At 40.4% G+C, this 10,876-nt stretch overlaps 1 pseudogene; it reads left to right on the top strand.

Moving 5' to 3' along the window:
* Nucleotides 1–9,614: 9,614 nt before the first annotated feature.
* LOC148726985 (uncharacterized) lies at nt 9,615–10,643 on the top strand (annotated as a pseudogene).
* The last annotated feature ends 233 nt before the right edge of the window (nt 10,644–10,876 follow it).

The raw sequence follows: 10,876 nt of genomic DNA on the forward strand, positions 1-10,876 counted from the left end.
GAAGTCTCTGTTTCTGTTTCCTCATATTCTCTTGTTGCATTTTCTCTTGTTTGTGTTCGGTAGATTTGGGTGATCCTCTTAACCGTTTGTTTGTACTTTTCTAGAAATGTAGAATTAAATCTTTGTTTTCTGGGCAACAAAGTCTCTGATTAAATGTAGTCACGTGTTCAAGAATGTAATACCAATATGACATTAGAGATAAGCGTTATAAGAAATAGGCGTAGATGGCACTCACCATCAGGGAATGGCCTACTTACCACCGATTTGTAGTACAACTTGAACTGTTATCACTGGGCTAGGGAAATTCTTCTTCATGCGTAGTTGATGAGAGCAGACTCTACCTTAACTTTTTCCCCTACCATAAGAGCCCTTACTGAGCTCTGTTCTGTCGCACTTTGTAACGAACTTGGTGTAGATAGTCACAGGGCGATAACCATTATCCTTGTCAATATCGACAGAGACAATAATGTTAATAATAGTAATAATAATATTGATGATGATAATCGTAATAGTGATCATGATTGAGATAGTAAAAGTGATAGTTATGGTGATATGGACGACGATGATGATGATACTAATGATAATGATAGTAATAATGAAGATGGCAATAATAGATATGTGAGTGATCTTCGCAGTAATGAACACTACTTAAGCGGTAGTGAAAATAATACCTAGAAAACAATCAAGGCCTGTGCGGGAGTTGAACCCAAGATGATGACGTTTGGGAGAGGCTAAATCACTGGTCATACAGTCCATCCTCTGCATTCACTACCATTTTTCATTTTATATAAGAAGGATACTTGTTTTTCTTTCACAGAACACTTTTTTCTCTTCTATCATTAACTGTTTATACGAATATATATTACTTTCCTTAGCACACGACTGTTTTTATGACCGTTCACTTGTTCCTATTAAGCAGCTGTTTGTGAAATATGATTATAACTATAACCTACGAAGGAATTACTTTTTTGTTACCGAAGCCGAACTCAGAACTTCTTCGCAAGTCCACTTGTTACAGAGCCTCGTCTCGAAATTCTCTCGAAAATCATACGCGTTCAATCGCGGGCAGAAGCGTGTTTAAAAACACGCTTAAACGTAGAATTTCATGATAATAGCTTGATATATATATATATATATATATATATATATATATATATTTACACAGTCTGATATTTATATAGATAGAATAAATGTTTGAAAAGAAAATTTGCCCTGAGCGGGATTTGAACCCACGTCCCCTGCTACTAGTCAGGTGTGATGACCACTACACTATCAGGACAACCATGCCGGCACCACGGCAATCGACGATGTGATTTACGTGATCGGAGACGTGGTCTCCCGGGAAACTTAATTTTCAAGGTGACAGGGTAGGGGAAGCCGATAACCCCATATGAAACCCAACTAAGGATCTATTAAAGATACACGACCGAAGTCAACTTAGCGGAGGTAGTTTGGAAAATAAGGAATGCTGGAATTCCGGCCGGAATACCCGGAATTCCCGGAATGACCAAAAAATAATAAATTGAAAAAAAAAATTACCTAATAATTAAAAATAATAAGTGTGAATAAATAATTTAAAAATAATTAATTAAAAAAGTAAAAATAAAGTGAAAATAAAAATTAAAAAGAAAAAAAAAGAAAATCAGTTCTCTATAGGTAAAACAAAAAAATGCAAAATTTTCTCTCAATAAAATGCAGAGACCACATGACGTAAAAAATAACTACCTATGGCACTGTTCACGGAGATACACACACTAGAACTACATGTAGCTTACAGCCTACAATATACAAACTGATGCCGAAGATTGCTTCAAGGTAAATAAACCAGAAATGTGATTTATTATTGACAGACCTCAAGCACTGTGGGTTCTAAGTGGAAAAGGGGATGTAAATACGATAAGTACTTGGCGAGCAAACCCAAAGTGTGACCGCACTTAAAATCTGTCAGCACAAGCATTTTCTAATGCCACCCAATTTTTGCGGTTTTCAAAAATTTTAAAAATTTTAGAAATCATGAAAGACGCCGATGTGCTTGGGTGGGACTGGCCGATTTTGCCAAAATTTTTTGAAACAAAGAGAACTGCGCCCGGTGCGGTCAAAGTTGTCATTTTGTGGGTGCGTGTGACGTATGGGTTAGAGCGGATAAAACCAAAAAGAGCGGGAAATTTCTCCATTACACGCTGGCGTGTTCCTTGCCTTCATGAGATTATGGATAGACTAGAACTCTTCTTCCCCTACAGCAATTTATCAGGACATTACAGCCTTAGTTATCCGCAACAGCAAGATGTCTGAGCCACCGAACCGTGCCGGCAAGTTATAAGGTCCGTACCAGCGACTACTGAAAATTACTCAGCCAGCCAGTCTAGAACATCTGAGTGTCCCTGCACAAGCAATGTCAGCTAAGCGCCAGATTTCCCTTTTGATGGTGGAAACACGGGTAAAAATCATATGAAAAGAGGAGTGAGGAAGAAATCGCGATTCAAAGTGTTCTGTTTCGCTGCATGGTTAATTCGCGGGAATGTTTATTTGCCGGCTGAGAAATTGCCTGCGTGCACTTGATTGACGTTATCCTCTTTAACCTGGTTAAAATGCGACCCTAAGGTTGTCAATTTAATTTCCTTTTCCGCTTAAAAAAGTTTAGTTTTTGGTTTTTTCGGATTTCCGGTGAAATAAAAATTTGACGGTAATGCGACAGACTCGTTATGCAGTTCCGTTCATTGCTTAATATGTTCTAGTCCGCAGCCTTGCAACTCAATCAGTCTCGCTTCTCGCGAGCTAAGGTAAATATGAAGACTTGAGGAATTATTTGCGAATTACAGGAGTCGCGTAGACCCGCCAACACCTTTTAAAGTGTATGTGGACGGGCCTCACCTGAATGAGATAACTTAGCTTTCCAGAAAGACTCTCTCCTAGCGGCCTAAACATATCTTTTCAGCATCTTTTTTTAATCATGAACAATTACGGTAGAAATACTTCTAATTAGGGTTTCCATTACCTTTTTTCCAGCTCTTTCTCTGGACTACTCGATTCAGCGTGGTTTACAAATTATAAGTATTAATTTGCAATAGTTCGGAGATTTTTAAAATTGAAACTATTAAACTAATTGAAAATATTGCATTTGTTTAATCTTCTGGAATGGTTCCGGCTGGAAAAGCGTCCCGGCTTAATGGTCCTTGCGCCCTAGACATCCTACAGGTGTGTGGATGTGTGGAGGCGAATTTAAAACGGGGAGTAACCATGTGATGGACTAGCATCCCATCCAGGGGGAAGCGAGGGTACAAATATTTCGTCATGTATTGGCTGTATGGGCTACTGGCCTGACGCAGACTTTTTTTAATTCTAATACGTGCATCTCCATGAACAGTTTCGGTAAGTGTTTTTTTTTTTTTCGGACCCTCAGAGATAAATTTGGCATTAAATTATTTGATTAAGTTGTAAATTTAACATTAATTTTCAATCATCAATATTCTTATTTATTTATTTACTTTTAATTTTTTTAAATTTATTATTTTTCGGTCATTTCGGGAATTCCGGGTATTCCGGATATTCCGACACGGAATTCCGGCATTCCATATTTTCCAAACTACCCTTAGCGGATGACAAAGGAGGATCCAATTACGGATACAGGCTAATTTCAATTAAACAAATTCTGTATACGAGGGAAACCCTGACCCTGTACACCCCAAATAATCATACTTAAATAGAATAAATGTTTGAAAAGAAAATTTGCCCTGAACGGGATCCTTAGTAGATCCTTAGTTGGGTTTCATATGGGGTTATAGGCTTCCCCTACCCTGTCACCTTGAAAATTAAGTTTCCCGGGAGACCATGTCTCCGATTACGTAAATCACATCTTCCGTTGCCGTATTGCCAGCATGGTTGTCCTGATATTGTAGTGGTCATCACACCTGACTAGTAACAGGGGGACATGTGTTCAAATCCCGCTCAGGGCAACCATTTATTCTATTTAAGTATGATTATTTGGGGTGTACAGGGTCAGGGTTTCCCTCGTATACAGAATTTATATATATAACTACAGACACTTTTTTTTCTTTTTTTTTTATTAAATCAATGTTTTATTTACAGAGGTAGTTGATTGCTTACAATGATTGATTATAATAAGTGGATAATTTAGATACGGTGATTGGGATCACAACAAATCAGGGGAAATTACATTTGATCGTACATAAAAGAACATTTGAAGGTGAATACCGCTGTGCAATGCGGTGCATTGGGGAACTAATGCATTACTAGGGGTTCATTGTTCGTAGCTGGTGGACGAGTTGGATTACATTAGAGGCGTAAGTGCTAGTTGTTTAGGAAAGGTTTCATACAGGTGGGGGGGAGCCTCTGCAAAGTGCACCAATTAAGGAGACCCGGCGAAGGGGCGTGTTGGGGAGGGGGGTTTAAATCTTTATTATTAGTTGCTGATTCGTAAAGGAGCATAGGACATTCCGGTACACCACTTTTTTTTTTTTTTTTTTTTTTTTCCGGTACACTACTTTTTTTTTTTTTAAATCAACTTTATTTACAATGATTAGTGTTATATACAGAACAAAACTCAATTAAAGCTCACATAAGTGAATTAACGGTAAAGGGCCCGCTGTGCAGTGCACCAGTGAAGGAGACCCAACGCAGGAGAAATTAGCTAGGTTATTGACAGTTGTTGGGTGTTATACTATTTACAGGTTGTTTTACGGGAGACTAGCTCCTCTGAGCAGTACCCCAGTGAAGGGGCCCCAGCTCCGGGAGAAATCTGTTTTCTATTTACACGCGAGAAAGGTGCTCTCTGTGCAGTACACCAGCTAGGGAGGGCCAGCACAGGGGTGTTATGAAGTGGAAAAAGTATGTACAAGGGGCGATTTACACTTTGATTTTGAGTTGATGGTTCTCAAAGGAGCAGAGAACGTTCCGATGAGCCCAGAGAGTGGTAGATGTCGCACCTGGCGAAAGGTGGAAAGCCGCATTAATGCGGAGGCGTATGCGGGTAGTAATTTTAGAGATTACAGATTTAGCCGAGGGTCTCCGGGATTCAAAAGTCCCTAGGTTCCGGGCGGCCCACAGCTCGTTGAGCGTGAGTTTAATTAAAAAGGAGGTAAGAGTGTTTGAGCTCTCGAACTGGGTGCCTCGGGGCAGTCCCTGCCGCAATAAAATAATTGAATTAGTGAGTAAAAAGGGGGAATCATAGAGCTGATTGATCAGGTTCGACACCCAGCTCCACACAGGGGACACCAGACGACAAGAGCAGAATGCATGGGAAATTGTTTCGCGCTCGCCGCAGCCCGCGCATTGATCGCTCACGGCAAATCCCCGCCAGGACTTGAGGTAAGCCCGCGTCTTGACCACCCCGTGAGCGATCCGCCACGCAATTTCGCTCTCCCAATTTGTGCTCGGACCGGCACCAAAGATTTCTTCCCAAATGTGGCGCCAATTAAATTGGCACGCGAACCTCCGTTCCCACTGTGTGACACAAGGGAGCCGCTGGGGAGGAGGGGGAGTTAGCCTGGAATAAAAGGTTCTAGCACTGTGGTCAGGGAGAGAATCGAAATTCCCCCCCCCCCCCCCACCCGGTCAACGAGGGTCAGTGCAGCACGGTAAATAGGGGGTTGGTCATCCCCTAAATGCTTGGGGACGTTATTGGAGCGGAGAAACGCCCAGCTTTTAATTCTGTGGCTCAGCGGAAAGCCGACCCAATATCGGGCGAAATAGACCCATTTAGCGGTGTAAGTCGCGTCGCCCACCGAAGGAATCCACCGGAGTTTAAGGGCTCGCGCCTTTTGGAGGGGATGTACTACGGACAACCCTCCCTGTTGCCAGGGGAGCCGGCATGTGTCGCGTTTGACCAGTTCGGCTTTACCTTTCCAGAGGAACTCCCAAATAGCTTTGGTGATGCGGGTGTGAACCCACTCGGGCATTTTTACCACTGTGGCAGTGTACCAGAGGCCCGAAGCTCCCAGCGTGTTAACGATCATAGCTTTGCCTTTAAGGGACAGGGTCCTAGTGCGCCAGATGTTAAGGCGGGTTTCGAGTTTTGCAACCCGATCCGCCCAGTTAGCCTGGTCCAGATTAGTGTTACCAAGATAGACTCCGAGGATTTTAAGCTTATCGGCCACCCAGGTGATGTTAACGGGGCCAGTTGTTCTACCGGCTTGGGAGCCTATCCATAAGCCCTCGGTCTTCTTGGGGTTAAGCCTCGAGCCAGAGTCTCGCTCGAAGGTGTTAATTAATTTACTGTTTCGGCCTTCTGGACCTCATCAGTGCAGTGCTGATGCCATGTTGGGGGAGAACCCATATGGTTACCCAAAAGATCCCACATTTGTGGTATCGTCTAAGCCATGCCAGAGTGCTCAAACTAGGAAAGCCGAGTGAGCTATGCGCAATGCTAGCGGCAATGACTCACTCCACAGCGCTCAATTTGGACATGAAAGCAGAGCTTTGTATGCCAAAGAGCTATATCTAAATATACATATAAATATATATATATATTTAAGGAATTGGTAAGTCATTGTATAACAACTGATGAAGGTCTCGGACCGAAACGTTTTTTATCAAACTTTTTAGACTTTTTATTCAGTATATGTCTTCCTTCGCTCGAAGTTGTCCGTTCTCGTGTGCTACACTACTTCTCCTACCATTTATCGAGGTTTGGACACTGAATCCTTTTGGATCCTTCTGGCGCGGCGTCACTGTTGGCTCGAGGCCTTTTAACTTGTCAGATATATATATATATATATATATAACTAACTGCAGACAGTACTGTTTCGGCCTTCTGGGCCTCATCAGGAGAAAGGAGAAGTTGCGGCTGTGAAAAAGTGTTCGATGCGGGTTGCAGAGCGTTTCAATAGCGGTTATAAATTAATGACAGGAAGATCATTTCACCATTACTCTGAGTTTCACGCAGCTTGCGCTGCGATCGTCAATAGTTTATTATCGATAATAAACCGTCTGACGATCGCGCGTGAAACTCAGAGTAATGGTGAAACGATCTTCCTGTCATTAATTTATAACCGCTATATTTATACATTTCAAATACGTTTTTTAAATTTTCATTGTTTTAATCGTTTTACTTACCTGTAAATAGTACTTTTTAACTTTTTAAATACACGACCACATCAGCTCCGCTGTAATTTTCATTGTGTTTAACTTAATGTTGCTGTTGTTGTTGTTGTTGTTGTTATTTGGGCTTACAATAAAACGCTCGGTGTTTTTCTCAGTTAATCGATGACCTCTTTAAACTTGCCGATTGTCAAACTTTGATTTGCAAAGGAATGGAAATCGAAGCCACCCCCTGGATTTGCTACTGTCTTCCTCTTGGCAAAAGCGATTTGCTCGTTTTTATGCTACAGAACATGGATATATTTTCTCGGTGGACAAGGAAAAACGTTGGTTAGTTTCTCGGTCGATCGACTGACTGATCAACCGATGTGGAAAGTTTCGGAGTACACAGAGTGTCCTAAAATTTGTGAATGAAGGGGTTACTTTCCAAAGAAACTGGCGCAGCGTCGGTGGGAGTAACAAGTTAATTTGGGTTTTATCAACTGAGTTGATAATGTAAAATTCACTTGGCCACCGTTTAGGGTTTCAAAGCTGAAGTTTCGAAACGCTAACGCTCGAGTCTTACCAAGGTTGACTTTGCTAAAATAAACACATTCCTGAAACTTGCCAAGCTTTGATTGGTAATAACTAGAACTTAAAATAAAAATATTGAGAAGTAAATTCTATACACATGTGTGTGGAATTATATAATAGGGAAAAAAATTATTTTAGAAAGATTAACTTGGTATAGAGAGTCGGAGGGCTGTTAGACCCAATACTGAATAACTATCATTCTTGTCGGTGACGACAATCGTAATCATGAATATGGTAATAGTAATAATTATAATAATAAAAATGATAAGACTAATGACAAGAATAAGAATAGCAATTGTAGGAATAATAATTATAATGATACGAATGACAATAATGATCGTGACAGTGACAGTAATAGTGAATATAATGTTGACGAGAAGGGAAAATCTGCATGATACTTTGGCTGACTCTGTTACCACCTCATATTTCTATGTTTATGCTCCTCTACATTATTTTGGCTGGTCTAAACAAAAATAACACGAGGAAGAATTGGACTTTGCGTCACCCCTATTTTCGGCCGTGACGGCAGTGGTAAAGTAGTGTCAACCTGACGATTATTTTCAGCATAAAAAACCGTTGAAAATAAGCAAAACTTGAAGAAAAAAGTCCGGATAGTCAAGGTCATGACCATCAAGTGGTAGATAATAGCAAAGAAGTAACACTGAAGTAACACAACCAGACAGACTGATAAACTCCTCCAATATCAGTTTATTTTGTGACTGCAAATCGAAATGTGCTAAAAAGAAAGGCCGTGGTGTTTGCCCATGTAAATCGGCGGGGAAGACGTGTTCGCCTAGTTGTAACTGCAGCTCTGAAAAATGCCAAAACAAAGGTACTGCCACAGAAAATCGACGAGAACGAAAATCAACATCACAACCTGCCGTGGTGCTGTAGCATGGCACTGCAGAAGTTCGACTACCTGCGACAAAGACCCAACAAGAAGTTTTGGAAAAACTTGGCGAACAGAGAAACACTTGAAAATTTCAGTATGTAGAAGAGTAGTAACTCAAATTTACATAACAGAACAAAGGGGAGTTGAGAGATCTCAATCAATCAATCAATCAATCAATCAATATTTTATTTACCCACGTAGCGTCAAGGAGCTCATAGAGCTCGTTCAAAATACGTACGTGCCTCTAAGATTAAGAATCTAAAAAAACCTAATACATACTGTCAAGACCTAATTGATTAGAAATTGAAATAACTAACAATTAACATTAAAATTTAATTTTGTACAGTAAAATTCAAAGTCACTTAAATACAGGTATAAAAGGGTGAGGCAAAAGCTTAAATAATTTAAAATTAACTTTAAAAATGAAGTTTGTTCAATGAAATTGAGTCACTTAAATACAAGTATAAAATGGAGAAGCAGCTAAAGTTTCAATGTTCTCAATAGCTTCTTAGAAAGGTTGATATTATTGGCCAGTTTTACAATTGTAGGTAGTCCATTCCACAGCTGCGCACACATAAGTGAAAGATTTTTTCATAAAATTGAAATTGAATTTAGGTGCGTACAAATCTGTTCCTTTGGGATCACCGAAGACAAAAAAAAGTAGTGAACTCGTGACAAGCAAGAACCAGCCAAATCTACTAGTCTTTGACATTTTCCTATCCGAGATAAAGAAGAAAAAGAGGGGCAACATTAGTCACCAAAGCCCAAGAAATGATATTTACGAGGAGATTGTTCATTTTAGAAAGAACATTTTCAACATTCCGTCGGGCAGAGCGGGAAAGTTGTTTATAGACGAATTGCCTTTCTGGCTAAAACAGCTCCATTACAATCTCGAGCAAAATTCAATCGCACTAAAAGCATTTATTGTGCTTCCATCTCTAATTCTCCAGAAACCATCAAGCACGTCGAAGAGTAAGGAACACAGTGCAGTGATTGAGCGATTGTCACAGGAAGGTACTACTCAGGGGGACCCACTAACTATGCCATGTTAACACATCTATCATGATACGGTCACTCTACGATCACTCTACGGTCACTCCAGGCAGCGAACACAAGGTCCAAAATCGAGAGTATCGAGGCATCCCTCGACCCTGAGCTGTTGTGTCTCACACAGCAAGCCAGAGACAAAGATGCAAGTTCCTGGCGCAATGCCGTACCCCTCAAAGATCAGGGTTTGGCATTGAATAAGCAAGAGTTTAGGGATTCCCTGCGATTGCGGTACAATTTACCACTGCAGGAAATACCGCCTACCTGTGCTTGTGCTGAGCCATTTAACGTAAGCCATGCCTTGTCATGTAAAAAAGGGGGATTTGTGGCTCAACGCCATGATGGAGTGAGAAGTCTACTAACCTCCTTACTCAGCAAAGTGTGCAAGAACGTCCAAGTGGAGCCTCACCTCCAGCCATTGGACAATGAAGTGATGAATTTAAGATCAGCCACCACAACAAGTTCCGACGCGAGATTGGAAGTGAAGGCTGATGGCTTCTGATCGCGCAGAGTGACAGCATTTTTCGATGTTAGAGTGACGCATGTCAACTCCAAAACTAGCCAGGGGAAATCAACTGCAGCAATTTTCAAGGAACAGGAGAGTGAGAAGAAGAGAAAGTACCAACAAAGGGTGCTAGAAGTCGAGATGGGCTCCTTTACCCACTTATTTTTGGAACCAGCGGCGGGATGGGCAAAGAATGCACAATGTTTATGGAACAATTAGCGGAGAAATTGGCAGATAAGGACGTTGAAGGTCACCCATTTGTTATTGGCTGGCTCAGGACCAGGATTTCTTTCGAAATATCAAAGTCTGTAAATACTAGCATCAAAGGATCGCGCCAGCCCTTTTTTAGAAGTGAAGTTGTAGATGATTTTAAAGTAAATTGTACAGCTGCTGACCTATTTTTATGAAATAATTTCATATTTGTAAACCTCTTTCTGTATCGAATTTCGTAATTAGCCTTTTAGCCTTATTGTTTTAGTAAATAGTTTACTAGCCTTACTGTAAATTTTACATTTATATAAGCACAAGATTACTTCTAGTTTTATTTTTAGTTTAAATTACGTAGTGACCTTTTTTCCTGAATTGTAACTAGCCCGATTAGCTTTGTTTTTAAATTTAATACTAGTAAAATTAGTTTTTAGTAGTTTAGCGTTTTAATTATAAAGTATTCCTGTCAATAGATCAATAAAGTAAGTGTATTTTATTTTAAACTTGTATGCATTGTTGTGATAAAGGATTGATATAAACATTCGATGCAATAAAACGCCCTAAAGCCATAGTTTTGTGCGGCAGCTTTTTTATTA

Source organism: Stylophora pistillata, chromosome 7 (genome assembly GCF_964205215.1).
Source record: "Stylophora pistillata chromosome 7, jaStyPist1.2, whole genome shotgun sequence".
NCBI lineage: Eukaryota > Metazoa > Cnidaria > Anthozoa > Scleractinia > Pocilloporidae > Stylophora > Stylophora pistillata.